The sequence below is a fragment of the Haematobia irritans genome, chromosome 2, assembly GCF_050003625.1.
Source record: "Haematobia irritans isolate KBUSLIRL chromosome 2, ASM5000362v1, whole genome shotgun sequence".
In the NCBI taxonomy this organism is placed as follows: domain Eukaryota; kingdom Metazoa; phylum Arthropoda; class Insecta; order Diptera; family Muscidae; genus Haematobia; species Haematobia irritans.
Window position 1 is genome coordinate 85,713,485 of NC_134398.1, and position 21,814 is coordinate 85,735,298.

The 21,814-nt window shown below is 34.7% G+C and overlaps 1 protein-coding gene and 1 long non-coding RNA gene across 4 annotated transcripts in view; one reads left to right on the forward strand and one right to left on the reverse strand.

The window, feature by feature from the left end:
- Positions 1–949: 949 nt before the first annotated feature.
- On the forward strand, positions 950–2,462 carry LOC142223136 (uncharacterized). Its single transcript, XR_012718595.1, has 6 exons — positions 950–1,032; positions 1,242–1,286; positions 1,449–1,513; positions 1,928–1,992; positions 2,122–2,198; positions 2,286–2,462. It is a non-coding gene; the product is annotated as an uncharacterized LOC142223136 (long non-coding RNA).
- An 11,981-nt stretch (positions 2,463–14,443) lies between these two features.
- The window catches only part of Nhe3 (Na[+]/H[+] hydrogen exchanger 3), a 235,270-nt gene continuing 227,899 nt past the window's right edge, over positions 14,444–21,814 (reverse strand). For all 3 annotated transcript variants that reach the window (XR_012719364.1, XM_075295529.1, XM_075295520.1), the window contains one exon: positions 14,444–14,647. The gene's annotated coding sequence lies outside the window, so the exon portion shown is untranslated. The remainder of the gene's footprint in view (positions 14,648–21,814) is intronic.

A 21,814-nucleotide genomic window follows, 5' to 3' on the forward strand; every position in this document is an offset into this window, starting at 1 on the left:
ACCAAGTTCAGTTCTTCCATTTTTGGCAACAAAAAGCTTGTTAGCATCGAACGATAGCGATCGCCATTCACCGTAACGTTGCGTCCAACAGCATCTTTGAAAAAATACGGTCCAATGATTCCACCAGCGTACAAACCACACCAAACAGTGCATTTTTCGGGATGCATGGGCAGTTCTTGAACGGCTTCTGGTTGCTCTTCACTCCAAATGCGGCAATTTTGCTTATTTACGTAGCCATTCAACCAGAAATGAGCCTCATCGCTGAACAAAATTTGTCGATAAAAAAGCGGATTTTCTGCCAACTTTTCTAGGGCCCATTCACTGAAAATTCGACGTTGTGGCAGATCGTTCGGCTTCAGTTCTTGCACGAGCTGTATTTTATACGGTTTTACACCAAGATCTTTGCGTAAAATCTTCCATGTGGTCGAATAACACAAACCCAATTGCTGCGAACGGCGACGAATCGACATTTCACGGTCTTCAGCAACACTCTCAGAAACAGACGCAATATTCTCTTCTGTACGCACTGTACGCATTCGTGTGGTTGGTTTAATGTCCAATAAAGTAAACTGAGTGCGAAACTTGGTCACAATCGCATTAATTGTTTGCTCACTTGGTCGATTATGTAGACCATAAATCGGACGTAAAGCGCGAAACACATTTCGAACCGAACACTGATTTTGGTAATAAAATTCAATGATTTGCAAGCGTTGCTCGTTAGTAAGTCTATTCATGATGAAATGTCAAAGCATACTGAGCATCTTTCTCTTTGACACCATGTCTGAAATCCCACGTGATCTGTCAAATACTAATGCATGAAAATCCTAACCTCAAAAGAATCACCCTTTAGCTAAATAAAAATTGTCTGCATCAAACCATTAAGTTCGGAGCGCTTTTCCAACAAGTATGATATTAATCTCCGTTTTCTATTACTAACACTATCAAAGCCCAATTCACGTCTTCTTTATTAATGGTCTTTGGGCATGCTTCAGTTGTATAGTTGGCGTTGGCGTGGGCTGTTGCATCTTTTAAGTAGGTATACAACAAGGGAATATAAAGGCATGGAATATTTTGGATTTTTGAGACATATATTGGTGTTTGTTTATTAAACCTTTTAAATGAAAGTTATTAATATTTTATCGGTAGTTTAGAAAAAAGTTATTAAGAATATTAAGGAAAATATGTTGAAATTGAAAGTGTATTGAATGTTTTTCTGTTGTAAAAACAATATTTAATTTCAGAGCAACTCCAGATGGATTCGAATAAATTTAAAAAATAGATAATTGGTAAGTTTTCTTTTAAAAACTGGCTTTATTTCAACTAGATATTTACGTTTTTGTGACCTTTTTATCATCAAAATTACAGGTTTTTAATACCTTATTTCTTTAATCAAATTTTTTGGAAACCAATGTAATATTTTTAATGTAAAAACAAATATTTAATTTCAGAAAAACCCCTTAAAAATTTGGACAAATTTTTAGTACTCCTTTGCCTGTAATTTAATAGTGAATTGGTAAGGATTTTTTAACTTTCTTTTAACCCTCGACAGTCATCCTTATTTTTTGTACATTAACGTCATCCTTCGTCATTTTGTCTACGGCTGATTTCAAGACGCTATAATTTTCATCGTGACAAAAAGTGAACCAAACTTGAATTTATTTTCTTATTCAATTTGGTTTTAAGTAGTATAAAACAAAAATTCATAAAACGGTCCAATTAGTATAACTTAAATTTTCCATTTCCCAATAGACTAAATGCATTTTAAATCGAAAATGAAATTACGTGTCGTCATTTTGACGAATGATGACTGTCTAAGGTTATCAAGAATATTTGGTTTTTTAAGCATATTATTATTTTTTTCATTAGATTTTTTGAAAACTTATTCAATAATTTTATTTAATGTAAAAAAATAAATATTTTATTTCAGAGTAACCCAAATAAATTTGGACAACTTTTATATTTCCCCCCAGCGTACAATTTAATAGAGAATTGGTATGTTTTATATTAAAACTTTGGCCTTCTTTCAAATAGAATATTTATTTTATTATATCCTTCACATCGATAACAACACAATTTTATGAGTTTATTTAGAATACTTCATTATTTCTCTAATTGTTTCAGGTACAAATTTTATGAGATACGTTTTCCAAAGAAAAGTTGAATTCCTTACACCATTTGACAAAATGCCCTCAAATATGGTAAGTTACAAGCTAAAATGAAGAATTAAAAATTATATTTCATTACATGGTGTTCATTTCATTATTGTTTCCATTTTTTCCAACAAGATATGTGAAAATATTACCTACGATGAATAAAAATAGGATAAGTCAAAATGTCCAAACAGCGGGTTCAAATGAACTACTCTCTGTTCCACGTGGTCATAATTTGTATTCACAAAAAACATTGTATTAAGAACTTTCATCATAAGTTTTTATAATAAAGTACTTTTGCTTAAAGAATGATTGATCTGTACTGTAGAATGATTGATTTAAAAATAGTTTAGTCGTCGACATTTTAAAGAGACTGTTAACCAATTTTTAGTATCGGGTTTCCCAAAAAATAAGCAAGTAAACCAAAATCATACTGACTTTTTAACTTGGTAGGGGTATATAAATCTTATGGTGTCGTAAAAATGAACTAAAATACAATGTTATATATGAACTAACATTTAAGAGATTTATAAACTTAAGGGCTAAATCATGGTCAATATTACTACAGTTTAGTTCATTTTGCAATGGAAATGGGTTCACTGTTTTTTCAGTATATCCTTCTCCGCAGGATCGATTCCTACTTACATGGTAGAACTCAGAGAGTTGCATTTAACAATTGCTTATCTACGCTTATAAATGTGACACCTGGCGTGCCTCAAGGTAGCCACTTAGGACATTATACATTATAGATCTAACCACTGCCGTGTATAGACAATGCACAATTTTTGGTTTTAGTCCCCACTTTTTTCCTATTGCCTTTTTGCACGAGTACAAAGCTACCGTTGCTTTTCTCGCCCTTTCTTCAATATTAAGCTTAAAGTTCAGCTTCCTGTCCAAAATAACGCCAAGGTATTTTGTACACTCACCAAAGGGTATTTCAATACCCCCTAAGGAAATGGGCCTAACCGTGGGAGTTTTGCGATCTTTGCAGTACATGACTAGTTCTGTCTTTGTTGGATTTGCCCCAAGACCATTGTCTTTCGCCCATTTCTCAGTCATCCGGAGGGCCCTCTGAATAATATCTCTGATTGTGAATGGATAACCAGAAGGTTATTTATAGCAACATTCCAAAGAAGAGGTGATAGAACTCCTCCTTGGGGAGTGCCTCTGTTCACATACCTTTGGTTGTATGCTTGTCCTAGTGTGGCTGAAATACGTCTCTTCATTAGAAGTTCGTCTAACAGCCTAAGTATACGTGAATCAACATTCAGAGTTGTCAGTCCATTTAATATCGAGCTCGGATGGACATTATTGAACGCTGTCGTTTCGAGAACAAACTTGAATCAATGCTAGTTCTAAGATAAATATCTATCATCCTCTCTCGAGTCTTAAGTAGGAATGAGGATAAGATGATTGGTCGGAAATCCTTCGCCCTCGAGTGAGAGGCTTTTCCCGCTTTAGGTATGAAACCGCCAGAACCTGGTTCAACCTGATTCCAGGAAAATGTGTGTCCAATAGTACCTCCAGCGTCTCCTCACTGGACGTTGTCCAATTGCCCTCCGATGTTTTAATGAAACCTGGAGCGGAGTTGGTGGATGCTAGAACCTTCCGTAGTCTGGAACCCTCGGACGTATTCTCAATACTGCTGCAGTAATCATTCCAAGAGTTATGCTGAGCATTTCTCAGTTCTCGCTTGTATCCTCTCAGATTCTTCTTGTAAGCGTCCCAATCGTCAGGGGCTCTAGTGGACTTTGCCTTGTTAAAGAGCTTCCTGCAGGATTTCCTTATATTACTTAATTCCGTAGACCACCATGGTGGTCGATTTTCCCCCTTGGCTTCCCTCTAGGGCATGCAGCTTTCAGTGAGATGTTGAAGGCCTTAGTAATACGCTCCACTGAGTGTTCGATAACTTGCACATTTCTCATATTTGTCTCTGTTATTTCCGGTATCATCATATTGAACGATTCCCTATACCTATTCCAGTCAGCTTTCCTAAGATTTGGAGGAAATATGGTCTTGGTGGTATGAACATCAAATTTGAAACTGATGTAGCGATGATCTGAGAAGCTGTGTTCACTTAAAACCTGCCACTCAGATATCATTTCATTCAGTTCTTGCTAGGCCAAGGTGATGTCCAAAACCTCTTGCCTGTCTTTAGTGGGGCATCTCCCTTGTTGCAAACTACCAGATTAATACGCAAAATAAACTCTATTAGCGACTCTCACCTTGCATTAGTATCACTACTTCCCCATATACTATGATGCGCATTCGCATCGCATCCCATAATGAGTTTCGTCTTTGTCTTCAGTGACTCCTCAACTAAGGTCTTAACGGCACATGGAGGCATCTCCCTGTCATGTCCCATGTAGACCGAAGATACCCAACATTTGCATTTGGCTATTTTCAAATTGGCAACGACAGTGTCTGCATTGCACATTGAAGGAAGCAGAAAGAAGTTAAGCTCGTTTTAAGCAATACTGCAATAGTTTGAACCCCGGAGTACTTAATTCACATATTTTGTTTCTATAAACATATGGTTCTTGAATAAGAACTATATCTATGTCCCCTTTCATCAGGAGAACTTTTAAGGCAGCACATGCAGCCTTACAATGATGAAGATTTATCTGGAGGATCCGTAGGACCATCGAGATTTTCAACAACCGTCACATCAGCCGCTTTAATCGAGTCATCAAGAATGTCCTCTTCAGAGATCTCGGTGACTCTCGCAATAACCATAGGTTCAACTTTGGTGAGTTCTGAGGCAGTAGAAACCTCCTCACGCATACGGTATCTATCCATGTCTTCAACTTTGGTATCTCCCTCGACTTCGCAAGAGGATCCGCTTACTTCTGATTCAGACAGAGGCTTGTCCATTTCTGAATCCTTTAGGTGATTGTTTTTATACACCTTCATTTGGATATAATGAAACCCATAACATACACGGCCCTAAGACTTTGCTAGATGTGGCAAAGACTGAGTGTTCAATATAAACACTGCATGCCGTCTTGGTCAATCCACTTCATCCAAACGGCCAACCTTCCAATAAGCTGTTGAAAGATCTGGATTGCATCGTTTCAGTCTATTTAAAATGGATTCAGGGTCAGAAGGGTTTGCAGGTATCCACGCATGTGCTCTAGGTCTAGCCGGTATGTCTTTCTTCTCGACTAACTCTAGAGCAGCTCCTTCCCTAACTTCACCAATTAGTATCACAGCAGCTTTAAAACATTCTATAGACCTCTGGTCCTCAAATGCGACTAGCTTAAATCGTCCTTGATACCAACCAGCCTCTTGGTGTCGAGGATCTGGGCCGGGAAACTTTTCCAGCACCTGTGAGTAGACGACAGACAGAGCATTCTCATTTTCCCCCCATTTTTGCTTTGGAACCATACCGTCCAATGCTCCTTTATTAATGATAGCCATCACAAGGCTGTCTTTAGTAACTGAGGCAAACGATCTTTGATCGCTTTTGGAGGATGGCAGCTCATCCGGCGATCGTTCCCTTTTTCTAGTCTCAAGAATTCCTTGAGCCCATTTTAAGGAATCGCTTTGTTTAGCCGACAGCGTGCTTGGGTCGACTGATCCTAACTTCTTTAGGATAAACAAAACATTTCTGCGTTCCTTGAATCTCTTTCGTGAGGGATTACCTCCTTTTGATGTCGTTACCTTAGAAAAAGTTCGACTTGTCATAGTGTCGCCACCTGTCGACCCGTTTACAGGTCGACTAATTGGGCCTAACTCTTGGTCATTGCCCAGATTTATAACTCCAGTCGATACCCGTCCACTGGGCCCTGAAGTTAGCAACCCAGTGGATGACTTGGAATTTCGCTGCATGGTGGCTTAATATCCCACCACACTTGAAATTCTTAGTAGGTACCTATTACGATAAGTTTATCCGCTATTGGAAAACACGTCCGTTCCGTTCGACGTTGAATAGATAATTGACCCCCCCGGACCATGGTACTGTTCAGTCTGCCGAAACCTGATCCAACACCGTTCGGTTTCGGTGCTTGGAGTGGGTGCGCTACCGGTACTGCTCCGGCCTAACATCGCTGCGGGAGTATAGTCATACTGACTACGTGGCAGGATGCTGTGCCAACGACAGCGGCAGTGGGTCGTCAGACTATGCGACCCCCCGACATCTCCCGCACAACAATATTCTCCGCCGCAGCATCTTACACATAAGCGTAGGAAGGCCTCTGGGGAGGGGGCTTAGACCCCCCCCAGAAAAATTTTAGCCCCCCCCCCAGAATTTGAAAACCCATTTACGATTTTACATTTTTCTAAAAATTAAACAAGTATATACAACCGTACAAAGTTCCGCTAAAGACTTTCATGCACAATCGAATTACTTTGGTTGTGGTAGCAGTTGCCGATGGCAATGTTTGAAATCTGATATTTATAAAATAAATCTGTGGTTGAACTTTTGATTTAGTTGAATAACTAAAGCTCCTTTATTATTTTGTTTAGTCTGGTTTAGTCAATTTAATTTAAAAAAAAAATAGTAATTGAGACTATTCTTTCATAAATTAATATCTTAATAATGCTGCAAAAAAGCATAGCCAAAAAGAAGTGAAAATGTTCTTTTTGGGTCCGGAAGTGGTGCAAAATTGGCGGAGAAGCGATGAATGTAATATGAAATTGTCATAGAACGAATGTCGACCGTTTCAACAGCCGTTGCAATGAATTTGCATCACTTCTTAAGTTGTGATCCAAATTCAATTCAGTGTTTTGAATGTGAATTAAAAAATTTTGTTATATTTTCCCAAATAATTAATTTTTATATTTTTTATGATTTTTAATGCATTCTAACGCTTGTTTGAAACGTTTTCCCTCGAATATTTGCAAAAATTCTATAAAAATTTCTATAATGAATTTAGCATTTTTGTGGCAAAATTTGAATAATTTGTACCATTTTATTTATTCTTACTTTTTTTTTAAAGTAAACAAAAAATTACGCATTAAAATATGAAAAAATGAAATAAAACAAGTATATACGACCGTAAGTTCGGCCAGGCCGAATCTTATGTACCCTCCACCATGGATTGCGTAGAAACTTCTACGAAAGACTGTCATCCACAATCGAATTACTGGGGTTGTGGTATCATATACTATCACCACGTACCAAATTTCAAGCAGATCGGATGAATTTTGCTTCCCCAAAAGGCACCGGAGGTCAAATCTGGGGATCGGTTTATATGGGAACTATATATAATTATGGACTGATAGGAACCAATTCCTGCATGGTTGTTGGATACCATATACTAATATCATGTACCAAATTTCAACCGAATGGGAAGAATTTTGCTCTTCCAACGGGCTCTGGAGGTCAAATCTGGGGATCGGTTTATATGGGGCCTATATATAATTATGGACCGATACCGACCAATTTTTCCATGGGAGTTTGAGGCCATATATTAACACCACGTACCAAATTTCAACTGAATCAGATGAATTTTGGTCTTCCAAGAGGCTCCGGAGGTCAAATCTGGTGATCGGTTTATATGGGGGCTATATATAATTATGGACCGATGTGGACCAATTTTTGCATGGGTATTAGAGACCATATACTAACACCATGTACCAAATTTCAGCCGGATCGGATGAAATTTGCTTCTCTTAGAGGCCTCGCAAGCCAAATTTGGGGGTCCGTTTATATGGGGGCTATACGTAAAAGTGGACCGATATGGCCCATTTTCAATACCATCCGACCTACATCAACAACAACTACTTGTGCCAAGTTTCAAGTCGATAACTTGTTTCGTTCGGAAGTTTGCGTGATTTCAACAGACGGACGGACATGCTCAGATCGACTCAGAATTTCACCACGACCCAGAATATATCTATATATATATATATATATATATATATATATATATATATATATATATATATATATATATATATATATATATATATATATATATATATATATATATATATATATATATATATATATATATATATATATATATATATATATATATATATATATATATATATATATATATATATATATATATATACATATATATATATATATATATATATATATATATATATATATATATATATATATATATATATATATATATATACTTTATGGGGTCTTAGAGCAATATTTCGATGTGTTACAAACGGAATGACAAAGTTAATATACCCCCCATCCTATGGTGGAGGGTATAAAAACTTTCTGTGTACACCCTCACAAAAAATCGCTTCTGTAACATATACTCCCAAACATATTTTGCTTCAAGCATATACATTTTTGGGTATTGCCCAAACATTTATATGTTTGATCTCTTCCAATATATAGTATGTTTGAAAGCATATTGGTCTAAACAATATATGTTTGGGTTGTCTAAGTTCCAAACATTTTGTATTTTTGCATCAAAATTCAATAATGTTGTCTTCCAAAAAACAATATGTTATTATGTGAACATATAATATGTTTGGAAGCATTTTGCACCCCAAAATATTATATGCTTAAAAAAAATTCTCCCAAACAATATTGTGCTCAAAAATTTATTTATTTATTTATTTATTTACAATCATAATTAATTATGAAAATAAACAGGTAATATAGGTGCTAACAACATAGGTTTTCGACCTGAATGCTCAAAATGTTGTTTCTGCCTAATTGTATATTCCCCCACATCTTTCTCACTTCCACGAGATTTTTTAGTTCTTAGCACCTTTTTCTGTAATACAAACATTGTTGAAGAAATTATTCAATTGTATGATTTTTTTTATTTTAATTTTACCTTTTGCCGGACGAGGATTCGAACAGCGGACCACACAGTTTGTAAGGATCAAGGAAGTAGCTGATCAATTGCCCAAGGAAAAATAAAATGTTAATTTTGTAATAACAAGCAACAACCACCAACTTAATTCAATATCGCTCTCTGTTAAATAGCGCTCCAAGCTACTAAACACATATATGTTTATAGGCTATTTCTAAATTAATATATGTTTGCATCCAAGCATATTGTATTTACAAACATTTTATGTCCCAAACATAATATGTTCTAACATATTAACATATATGTCCCAAACATGTTATGCTAGTTTATGAACATTATATGCTTGCACTCAAAAATATTGTGTTTAAAAATTTGTGTTCCAAACATATAATGTTTATAGCCAAACATATGAAAAACAGTCTTTTTCATCCGTGTGTAGTTGATATTGCACCTACGGGGTTAGTATGCCACTAATATTGAGCCCATTAATAAAAAAGAGAAAATCGCTCAAATTTGTAAAAATCGAGCAATATTCTTATGTAAAAGCTACAAGTAGGTATAAATACGATCGGCTAGTACATCAAAATTTGAAATTTGAGTAACATTGGTTAATAAATTATGGCCAAATTAGGGAAAATCGAACGATGCATATATACGGAAGCTATATGTAAATCTGAACCAATTTGCATAATATTCTGCGGGTTTGATTAATACGACAAAAGGTTACCTTGTGCAAAATTTGATCAGTTAAGAAATGAGGCCTCTATGGTCAAACATAAGGTTATTAGAGGCAATTTTTCAAAATCGGGCGATACATATATGGGAGCTATACCTACATCTGAGCCGATTTCGATGAAATTTTGCACATACCGTTAGTACTATAGAGGACTGGATCTAGCCAACTTTGAGTAAGATCGGTTAATAAATAAGGGTTTTATGGCCAAATTTGGGAAAATCGGGCATACATATATATGGGAGCTATATCTCAATCTGAACCGATTTCGATGATATTTTGCACATACAGTTAGTGCTATAGAAGATTACATTTGGCCAGCTTTGAGTAAGATCGGTTGATAAATAAGGGTTTTGTGGCCAAATTTAGAAAAATCGGGCGGTACATATATATGGGAGCTATAGCTAAATCTGAACCGATTTCGATGATTTTGTCCACATATAGCTAGTGCTATAGAAGATTACATTTAGCCAACTTTGAGTAAGATCGATTGATAAATAAGGGTTTTACGGCCAAATTTGGCAAAAAATACATGGACAGACGGACGGACGGACACCAAGCGCTAGATCGACTCAGGAGGTGATTCTGAGTCGTTCGGTATATGTTTTATGGGGTCTAAATCAATATTTCTGGTGGGCACATTTTTTGGCAGATCAAACTTATTATACCCTGACCACTATGTGGTTTTGGGTATAAACAGTGAACATACCAGGAAAGAAAATTTTAGTCAATTTTAGAAAAAATAGATTAATTTTAGAAAATTTTAACTAAACAGTATTACAAACGCTGACATCACGCGGATTTCACAAAAATAAGTAAATATTTTTCGACAAATTTAAGAAAATGTGTTAAACATAATTAATTTTTTTAACGTGTTAAGGCCGGTACTCTGTTCGGTTTTCGCGTTGAAACTCCATGCAAAACCAAAAAATGCGAAAAATTTGCGAAATTTTTTCCATTTGTGATACTTTGTTTTTTTCGTGTTGAAAAACTGACGTTTATAGCACGGCGCCATTTGCAATGTGAATTAAGAAATAATTTATTTATTAGAAACTATTTGTGCGGGTTTATAAATCAAACACGGACCATATTTTTGTTCCGAAACTATACAAAGGATCAAAGGAATAGCAGATCAATTGCCCAAGGAAAAATAAAATGTTATTTTGTAAAAACAAGCAACAACCACAAACTTAATCCAATATCGCTCCCTGTAAAATAACGCTCCAAGCTACCTAAAAAACGCCGCTTTCTATGTGCGAAATAATGGTTTCCATAAAAATTTTTCGCAAGAATGAACATAGTACCGGCCTTTAAAGAAAATTTTGTAACTGGAAGGAAAAAATTGGAGTGCAATTGCAAGAATGTCTTTAGTGCCATACGAAGTTCAGCATGGGCGCATTTGTAGTAAAATTTACAAATTTAAAGAAATAATGAAACTAGTAAATCTTAATACTTCATTTGTGTATAATTTTTCCCGTTTTTTAGTTAATTTAACTAACGTACGCAAAAAATTATTAGATTAAATGAAACTTTCTCCAAACATAATAATTCATAATAAAATAAAGTTAAATTGGCTTTAGTGAAATAGAGGGTTCACTTTTTTTGAGTGTATTGTTAACTGTGCCTTCATTACTGGTTCTGCCCTTGCCTCTTGTTTGGATTTCAGAGAATGCCTGATCATAGACATCAGCCAGTATGTCAAAACGATTCGAAAAGCAGTCGAATAATTCAACTTAGCTTCACTAAAGGACAAATTTTCAATTGTCATAGTCATTTTCAACTGATACGCCTTCTCCCTAGCCGGACATGTTTTTTTTCCAGCGGTGAGTGTGCACCGCCACAATTCATACACTTTCTCTACTGGACATACCTCCTCTATAGAATGCAACATGAAGCACATTTTACATTGTGAAATCTTTTTTTTTGCAATGCTCAGAAAAATGATTAAACTTAAGGCAACTTTAGCATCGATATATAGTGCTTAACCGATCTCTAGAGTATTGGTAGAACTTCACAAACTTAGGAATTTCTATTCATTTGAAAATAATCTTAATTCTCATGGTAGTTTTTCGCCCTTCTCCGATCGAAATATTCTTGTTATCTTTAGAATTTCCCTTTCTGCCGATATATTCCCATTAGTTCCTCTTCTGATATTTCTGCAGGTACACCAAAAATCATACCAATTTTGGACACAAAATATGCAAAAACTTTTGATAACCAGCCCCCACCAATCTCACATCGTTCGCAAAAGCATTAACCGCCAGACCTCTGCTACACAATACCTCGGCTCGACTATATCTTTTATAAATTGGCTACGATTTTTAGTTTATGTAGTTATCGACAATTCAATTTAGTACGATAAATTGATTCATGTTAGCCTTAAGCCATCTCTAACTACTTTGAATAAAACAGTCTCACAATAGCTCTCTAAGCGTTCGTTTCAATTACTCAAACATAACCGTTGGCGACGAGATAAAAAAAGTATTTTTTTCGTGCGTGTGTGGTAGCAATTTGTATAAAAGTTCAAAATGTAGTTATCGGTAATTCAATTTAGTACGATAAATTGATTCATGTTAGCCTTAAGCCATCTCTAACTACTTTGAATAAAACAGTCTCACAATAGCTCTCCAATCGTGCGTTTCAATGATACAAACATAACAATATCCAATTTTAGTGACCGCTGTCACACCATATATTTTTAGTTGCTCCAGCAACCGCGATAAAGCAATAAATAAAATAGTCTCACAATAGCTCTCCAAGCGTGCGTTTCAATGACACAAACATAACAATATCCAATTTTAGTGACCGCTGTCACACCATACATTTTTAGTTGCTCCAGCAAACGCGATAAAGCAATAACATTGATTGGACTTCTGACGCGCATCACCGATGTTTTCCACGTATACCATGAAAGGCCTCTTATCAGTGCTGCCGCTACTACTTCAATCGAAGTATTTTGCTTCATTTTCACAAAATTTACTTCGTCACTCCTTCTTCCAAAAATCTGCTTCAAATTTTTTCCCCATATTACCTAATTGTTTTTCGTATTCCTTTAATTACTATGAACATAGCGGTTTTAATCATTGAATTATTTACCGATGTGGGACCAATTTTTGCATAGTTGTTAGAGACCATATACTTACACCATGTACCAATTTCAGCCGGATCGAATGAAATTTGGTTCTCTTAGGGGCTCCGCAAACCAAATCGGGGAATCAGTTTATATTTGGGGCTATATATAATTATGGACCGATGTGGACCAATTTTTGCATGGTTGTTAGAGATCATATGCTGAAACCATGTACCAAATTTCACCTGGATCGGATGAAATTTGCTTCTCTTAGAGTCCCCGCAAGCCAAATTTGGGGGTCCGTTTATATGGGGGCTATACGTAAAAGTGGACCGATATGGCCCATTTGCAATACCATCCGACCTACATCAATAACAACTACTTGTGCCAAGTTTCAAGTCGATAGCTTCTTTCGTTCGGAAGTTAGCGTGATTTCAACAGACGGACGGACATGCTCAGATCGACTCAGAATTTCACCACGACCCAGAATATATATACTTTATGGGGTCTTAGAGCAATATTTCGATGTGTTACAAACGGAATGCTCCGACTCCTGTCTCGGCTGACCTTAAACCTGCCTTCCGGGGGCGGGCTCTCCCTATCCCCCATGTCGGTCACCTTTCACAAATGTCACTTTACTCCTTCAGCTCGAAAAGTTCAGAAAAAAAAACGCTTTAAGCCGAAGAAAATATAAAAATTTCCAAAAAACTCGCGCTCAAAAAGTAACCAACGACACACACGAATAAAGGAGTGCAAATTGATTATGTAAGAAGCAATTTGCGTTTGTAAGAAGCAAAATTGCGCTGGTATCAATAGTGATGGGAAAATACTTGCATGTACATTTCATACTTTTTGGTGCTTTTCCCAATCACAGTAGGCGTTTGTTGTGGTGCAACTTACGAATCTGTGGTAGCGATAGAGATGAAATCGAACTTTTAAATGCTGGCAGGGCAGTTAGAAGATTTTTTAACATAAATAATTAACAAATTTTGAAACTTTAATTTAATTTTTGTAAACGAAATACGATTAAAAGAAGAAAACATCTAAATTTTGAACAAAATTTTTTTCTGACTGGTTCCAACATTTTTTGAATTTGACGGCGCTTCTAAGAATCCCCACCATGTCGAAAACAGTCGTATACGATATCCAAAACTAGTCGTAAAAGTGCCGTCACCATTGAGAAGTTGTACCACGCCAAGTTACTACAAAATAGCATCGCATGAGTGCAACTATTAGGTGCCTTTTTAGATACATTTAGAACGACGCCAGTAAGAGCCTCTTAAAACTGTTAGACAAAGTGCATTTTAAGATAGTTGTAAAAGAATCAATGTGCCCAAGTAAAATACGATTGTATAGATGTTTATTAATTTAAATAAAGACTTATAAATGATTCCAGTTATAACATTTATACGAATAAAAACGCATTCAATATTGTCTTAAAAAAGGAATTATGTTGATTTATAAGTTGCAATTCTGCTATATTCGGTTGATGCTCCAGCCCTGCTAACATTTTTTGAATTTGACGGCACTTCTGAGAATCATACCACGTCGAAAACAATCGTATACGACGTCCAAAACTCGTCGGAAAAGCGCCGTCACTATTGAGAAGTTGTACCACGCCAAGTTACCAAAAAAGTTTAGCATGAGTGCAATTATTAAGTGCCTTTTTAGATGCATTTACAATGACGCCAATAAGAGCCACTTCAAACAATCAGAAAAAGAGCACTTTAAGATAGTTGTAAAAGAATCATTGTGGTCAAGAAAAACACGATTGTTTAGATGTTTATTTTTTTGATTAAACATTTATAAATTCTCATAAATATAACATTTATACGACTTCACATTTAACATATTTTTTTGCATTAATAAAAGAATGATGTTGAGTTACAAGTAGTAAGTTACATGTTGCAGCGTCTATCAACCAGTGTTTTTATTCTCCATGGAGGCATCGTATCTGGAAAAATATATGAAAAACAATCACTTTATCCCAAAATTGTTCACCAATATACCTTTCACAATTTTAAGCAGAGTAACAATGTTTTCAGCACTTCATTTCCCTTATTATTTAAATAAATTATAATAAGCTAGTAGCGCCTGGCGTTTCACAAAATATAAAATGGCTCTTCTAAGAATAGTGATAGCAAAATACTTTCATGTACATTTTGTACTTTTTGATATGCTTCCCCCATCACAGTTGGCGATTGTTGCAGTGTCATTTACGAGTCTGTGGTAGCGATGAGGATGAAATGGAACTTTGAAATGCTGGCAGGGAGCGTCTATCACTTTGTTCCATTTGGAAAATCGACAAATGTTCACCAATATACCTTTTAAGCGTAATAACTATGTTTTTGGCAATTCATTTTCGTTTTTTTTTCATTTCATTTCATTACATTTATTAAGACATCAATACAAAGGAACCCACTATTTAAAAAAATTATAATAAAGGCCGGTATGCACCTCTAGCGAAATTTTCGGTAGCAAAAGTCTACAACAACAATAAAAAAACAGGGTTGTGTACACACATTATAAACCAGCTAATCGCTTTTAAAAATTGTTAATATATGTTCCAAATATTCCTCAAATACATTGTTGATTACTTATAGACCTTTTAAAACTTTTACGGACACAATGATTGTAATAAATTAAATGTTTGCTCCCAAAATATGCTTTTGACAACCCTGTTATTTTCATTAGAAGTGCGTACCAGCTTACGAAATTGAACGCTACCGAAAATTTCGTTAGCATAAATAGCAATGCATTTCTTATGGGAATAAAATTTTTCACTAGAGGTGCGTACCGGCCTTAAGCTAGTAGCGCCAATTAACAATTTGAGGTGTGTAGTGCCGTTTATGCGCCGTCCAGATTATAAGTTTATCTGGACGACAGTGCTCGTTTCGAACATATCCCAGATATTGGCCACATTATAAAGAGGACCTTATACGTTCGGAAAACCCTTCAACACAACACGTTGCGGCGACAAATCCGCTAGTATAAGGTCATGTTAGCGTATTACGGGGACGTGTTGGCATTAAATCAAAACAACTTTGATTTTGTCTGGTTGGGAGGCACAAATCATTAGGCATAAGGGGATGTTCGCCAAACATTATCAAAAACCAATTGGTTTTCACAATAAAAACAGGCATTTCTGCAAATAAATTAGTGATGGGTAGTGAATGCTGGTTGGAAATTTAAGAAATATATGAATCTAATCCAGAAACGTAAAAAATCCACTTCAATTCAATGGAAAACCAGTATATTGAAATTCATGAAGTAATTTGTAATTTATTAAATGTGCCCTACCACATTTTTTGAATTTGACGGCGCATCTGATAATCCCCACCACGTCGAAAACAGACGCATACGATATCCAAAACTCGTCGGAAAAACGCCGTCACTATTGAGAAGTTGTACCACGCCAAGTTACTACAAAAAAGTATCGCATGAGTGCAATTATTAGGTGCCTTTTTAGATAAATTTAGAACGACGCCAATAAGAGTCCCTTCAAACAATGGGAAAACGTACATTTTAAGATAGTTAAGATAACTTGATATTTAACATAATTTTTTGCATTAATAAAAGAATGGGTTACAAGTAGCAAGTTACATGTTGCAGCGTCTATCAGCCAGTTAGTTTATTCTCGATGGAGGGAGTGTGTCTGAAAAACTATCATTTTATTCCATTTGGAAATTCGGAAATTGTACTCCAATATACGTTTCACAATTTTAAGCGTAATAACAATGTTTGCAGCACTTCATTTTCGCTTTTATTTAAATAAATTATAATAAGATAGTTGCGCTTGGCGTTTCACAAAATATAAATGGCTTTTGTAACAATAGTGATGGCAAAATACTTTCATGTACATTTTGTACTTCTGATACGCTTCCCCATATCACAGTTGGCGATTGTTGTAGTGTCACTTACGAGTCTGTGGTAGCGATGAGGATGAAATAAAACTTTGAAATGCTGGCAGGGTATAGACCGACCTCCAGATTTCACTCCTAGGGCTTCTAGAAACAGTAGCTTTTATACGACCTTCATGAAATTGTAAATCTCGAGGTTTTATGGCACACAAAATCCTGTATCGGAATGTTTAAGACTCATGTAAACCCAAACAAAACTATTTTTTATAAATTCAATATCTTCAAATTGAGAATCTTGTAGTCTCAATACGTAGAAACTTTAAATTTAACTTCGGGAAGTGTATCATTTGAATCGGTGTTCTTGAGGTAGTATGTTTTAATTGATATGTTCAAAATTGGTTTACAAGATTAGTTAAAAAAAAAAATAAAAATATTGACTAATTTCATATGAAATAATATGTAATGAAAAATATTAAAAATACGAAGGTTTTCTTTAATATAAAGATAAATACTCTGAAATAAAACAATAATAAAAAACATTGCATATTCTTTTTTGTAACAGTTTTGAAATTGTTAATATTAAGACTGTTTTTAGTAGCAACATCCCTTAAATGAAAACCGGCTTCAAAATTAATCTAGTAATTCAATAGAGATTTTCATAAAATTAATTTGTCCTTGCATGGTAACATCAACAACAAGAACGCTTCGGTCTGAGGGAAATAACACAAAAGAAAGCAGCTCATATTATCAATTTAGAATCTTGAAATATTAACTAATAAGCCAAAAGAAATCTCATTGGAGACTTCAGTGGGAACACATCTAAAACCCTAGTTAAAATTTACATATATGAACGAACGAACACGTAACATCGAGACTGAAAAATGTTTATTTTATAACAAATTTAAAACAAGTTTTACACATTGTTATTACCCTGCCAGTATTTCAAAGTTCCATTTCATCCTCATGCTACCACAGACTCGTAAGTGACACTGCAACAATCGCCAACTGTGACGGGGAAAAAAAGTATGAAATGTACATGAAAGTATTTTGCCATCACTATTGTTACAAGAGCCATTTTATATTTTGTGAAAAACCAAGCGCAACTAGCTCCTTATAATTTATTCATATAAAAACGATAATGAAGTGCTGAAAACGTAGTTATTTCGCTTAAAATTGTAAAAGGCATATTGGTGAACAATTTTTGACTTTCCAAATGGAATAAAGTGATAATTTTTCAAATATTTTTCCAGACACGCTGCCTCCATAGATAATTAACACACTGGCTGATAGACGCTGCAACATGTAACTTGCAACTTGTAACTCAACATCATTCTTTTATTAATGCAAAAAATTATGTTATATATGATATGATAGTCGTACAAATGTAATATTTATAAGAAATTATAAATGTTTAATCAACTTAATAAACATCTAAACAATCGTGTTTACTTTTCCACAGTGATTCTTTTCAACTACCTTAATATTCACTTTTTCTAATAGTTTGAAGGCAGTGGTGCCAACTGTTTTGGGCTGAAAATCGTCAATTTTAAAAATATTTTTCGTCAAAATCGTCAATTCATCCCAAAGAATTCGTCAAAAAATCGTCACACATAAAACAGTTGAAAAAAAATTAAGGAACAAAATAAAAATTTTATTCAAACATCTGAGGCATCCATATATTGTATACACAATAAAGCTGTTATTAAAAAAGGTGGTTATTCATTTTAGTTACATTTAAATCTCTAAGTAAGTCATATAGTTTCCAGTTTTTTAAACGACGATTAATTGAAATAAATTTTTAATTAATTTAAATTACTGTATATCTGATTGTGACCATATGTACTACATTGTTTAACAAAATTTTCTTGACAGAAAAATTTCCTATTCTCCAAGCGAATTTAAATCCTTATTACTTGCTCATGTATAAATTTTTTTTATTATTACTATTATCGGTAATGAATAAATAAATAAATTGAATTTAACTAAACTGGCTCCATAGCAATCAAAATTATTTCGCTTTAAATAGTTTATAGACAAAAGAATACCTTGCAATGTTTATGTTTCAAAGGGATTTCGAATTTTAGGTTTATTTATATTGATTGCTTTGAAATTTCTTTCTACATTGGAGACGGCTGGGAGCAAGCTACATATAAATTGTCATATTATTGAGATCCAAAATAACATGTTTACATTACAACTTATGAAAATCATCAACTTATAACTACATCTCTTTGAAAAATCGTCAAAAACCCTTAAAAGGAAACACTTGAGTCGAGCATTTAAAAAAATCGTCATCTCATAACTAAGTTGTTTAAAATCGTCGTCAAATCGTCAGAGGCCAAATTTACCATCAAAAATCGTCAAAATGACGAAAAATCGTCAGAGTTGGCACCGCCGTTTGAAGGGGTTCTTATTGGCGTCGTTCTAAATTTATTAAAAAGGCACCTAATAATTGCACTCATGCAATACTTTTTTGTAGTAACTTGGCGTGGTATAACTTCTCAATAGTGACGGCGCCTTTCCGACGAGTTTTGGTTGTCGTATACGATTGTTTTCGACGTGGTAGGGATTCTCAGAAGCGCCGCCAAATTCAAAAAATTTTTGGCAGGGTATATTGAAATATAGTTAATACCATTTAATTCAATATTCATTTAGATTTATTTCGATAGAAGTTTTTTTTTTTCTTTTGTTTTATTTATTATTATTTTATACCCACTTATTATTTTCTACTTTTCACACTGCAACAATCAACTGCTTACTTGTTCTCTCTTTTGAAGCCTTTCTTAATGTGTTGTTACTACCATGCAATATCAAATATTTACTTATCCTCTTGCCTTATTTGTTTTTTACACTTTTCTTACGCAAGTAAAATTCTCCCGTTACACTGTTAAGGCCGACACACAATGAACACGTCGCTTAATTCTTCGCTATATGCTTTGCTTTAAAAAAAAAGTTGAAGCACACGTAATTATATGAGCCTGCACATAATAAATGTAAACTTGGCGCCGAAACTTCAAAACACTTTAAAATATTTTAACCAAAGACAATTAAAGAAGAAGACATGATAGTGTTAGTGCTAAGAACCAGAGATTAGCCCCATACTTGTAGGAAAAGCGCTTCGAACTTACTGGTTTGATACAGACAATTTTTATTTTGCTATTTTCTCAATAGTTCCTGCAAATTTCTGTGTCGTTTGCACTAAATTATTAATTAAATGTTTCATGAAGTGTTTTCGTTCTTTTAAAAGTTAAAAAAATTGCTAAAATAAGAGAATTAAGTTTTGTTACGAATGCAAAATGAAAAGAGAAACCGAAAAAAAGTTGCAACTTCTCATCGAACATGTATGGGGCTAATCTCTGGTTCTTGAGAAAAAAGAATAACAACATGCCCAATTCATGTCTTCTTCTTTAATTGTCTTTGATTTTAACTTTTTGGGCATTGGTAGGCAAAGATTATAGATTACAGAAGATGGGAGATTGGCTACTGAGCACATCAAACCATTTACCACATTAGTTTAATACTCGAACCAAACGCGTATACGACAAGTATTGACATAGCATTAAAATGCAAATAAAAAGAAATTAAGTGCACGAAATAAATTTCCTTAAACGGGAAAATGTAATTTTTTTGTTGTTGCCTTAAATTTAACATTGTTTCATGAAGAATATTAAGTTTTTCATTTAAAAAATAAAAACGAAAAAGAAATAAAAAAATTACAAACATGTATGGAACTGTGGTGCAATGGTTAGCATGCCCGCCTTGCATACATACACAAGGTCGTGGGTTCGATTCCTGCTTCTACCGAACACCAAAAAAGTTTTTCAGCGGTGGATTATCCCACCTCAGTAATGTTGGTGACATTTCTGAGGGTTTCAAAGCTTCTCTAAGTGGTTTCACTGCAATGTGGAACGCCGTTCGCTCTCGCCTATAAAATGGAGGTCCCTTGTTATTGAGCTAAACCTGGAATCGGGCAGCACTCAGTGATAAGAGAGAAGTTCACCAATGTGGTATCACAATGGACTGAATAGTCTAAGTGAGCCTGATACATCGGGCTGCCACCTAACCTAACCTAACCTAACCATGTATGGAACTAACATGGTAAATGCAACATTTGGTATGACGCAAGCCAATTTCCTATCTTTCTCAAGTTTATTATCTTTGTTGGTAGGCTGTTTTGTTTTTGACGTTAAAAACATTTGTTGCTTCCAAGTTTGTAATTGAAATATAAATTTGTTTATGTTTATGAAGCGAGCATTGCGCTTTTCTATGTGTGTTGGAAAAAAGCCGCTTTAAAACAAAGAAAAAAGCTAAAGCATCCACCTGCTTTTTTTCATTGTGTTTCGGCCTTTACTCGGTTACTTCAGTCCATTGTGGTACGACATATGGTGAACTTCTATACTTCAAATAGGGCTGATCACCATCATGCGAGTAATAGATGTGTTAAGTATCCAGTGTTCAGTCGCCTGCCAACATTTTTTGATTTGATGGCGCTTCGGAGAATTCCCACCACGTCGAAAACAGTCGTATACGATATCCAAAACTAATAATTGCACTCATGCGAGTGCAATTATGTAAGATCCCATTCAAATTGTTAGACAAAGGTAATTTTAAGATAGTTGTAAAAGAATCGTGGTCAAGTAAAATACGATTGTTTGGATTTTTATTAATTTAAGTAAATTTACTAAATGTTACTACAAAAAAGTAACGCATGAGTGCAATTATTAGAAAAAGAAATTGTTAGAATGGCAATTGTTAGAAAAAGTGAATTTTAAGATAGTTGAAAAAAAATCATTGTGGTTCAGTAAAATACGGTTGTTAATATATTTATTAATTTGAATAAAATTTTATAAATTATTCCAGGTATAACAAATAAAAACACACTGAACATTGTCTTATAAAAAGAATGATGTTGATTTAGAAGTTGCAATTCTGCTATATTCGGCGGATGCTCCAGCGTCTATGAGTGTTTAGTCTTGATGGAGGCAGTGTGCCTGGAAAATATCTGAAAAACTATCATTTTTCCCCATTTGGAAAGTCGAAAATTGTTCACCAAATATATGCAACTCAAGCTGGAACTGTATAAATAAAATCCGTGACATCATAACTTGTAACAAGAACAAATTAAAAATCTTCTGGAAACCAGGACATGACGGAAACATACTTGCTGACTCCGCGGCTGAACTTGCTTGTTTCTCACCAATATTAACTGACACTTTGATCGAAAAAGAAGACATTAAAAAATTTATAATCACAACACAAAC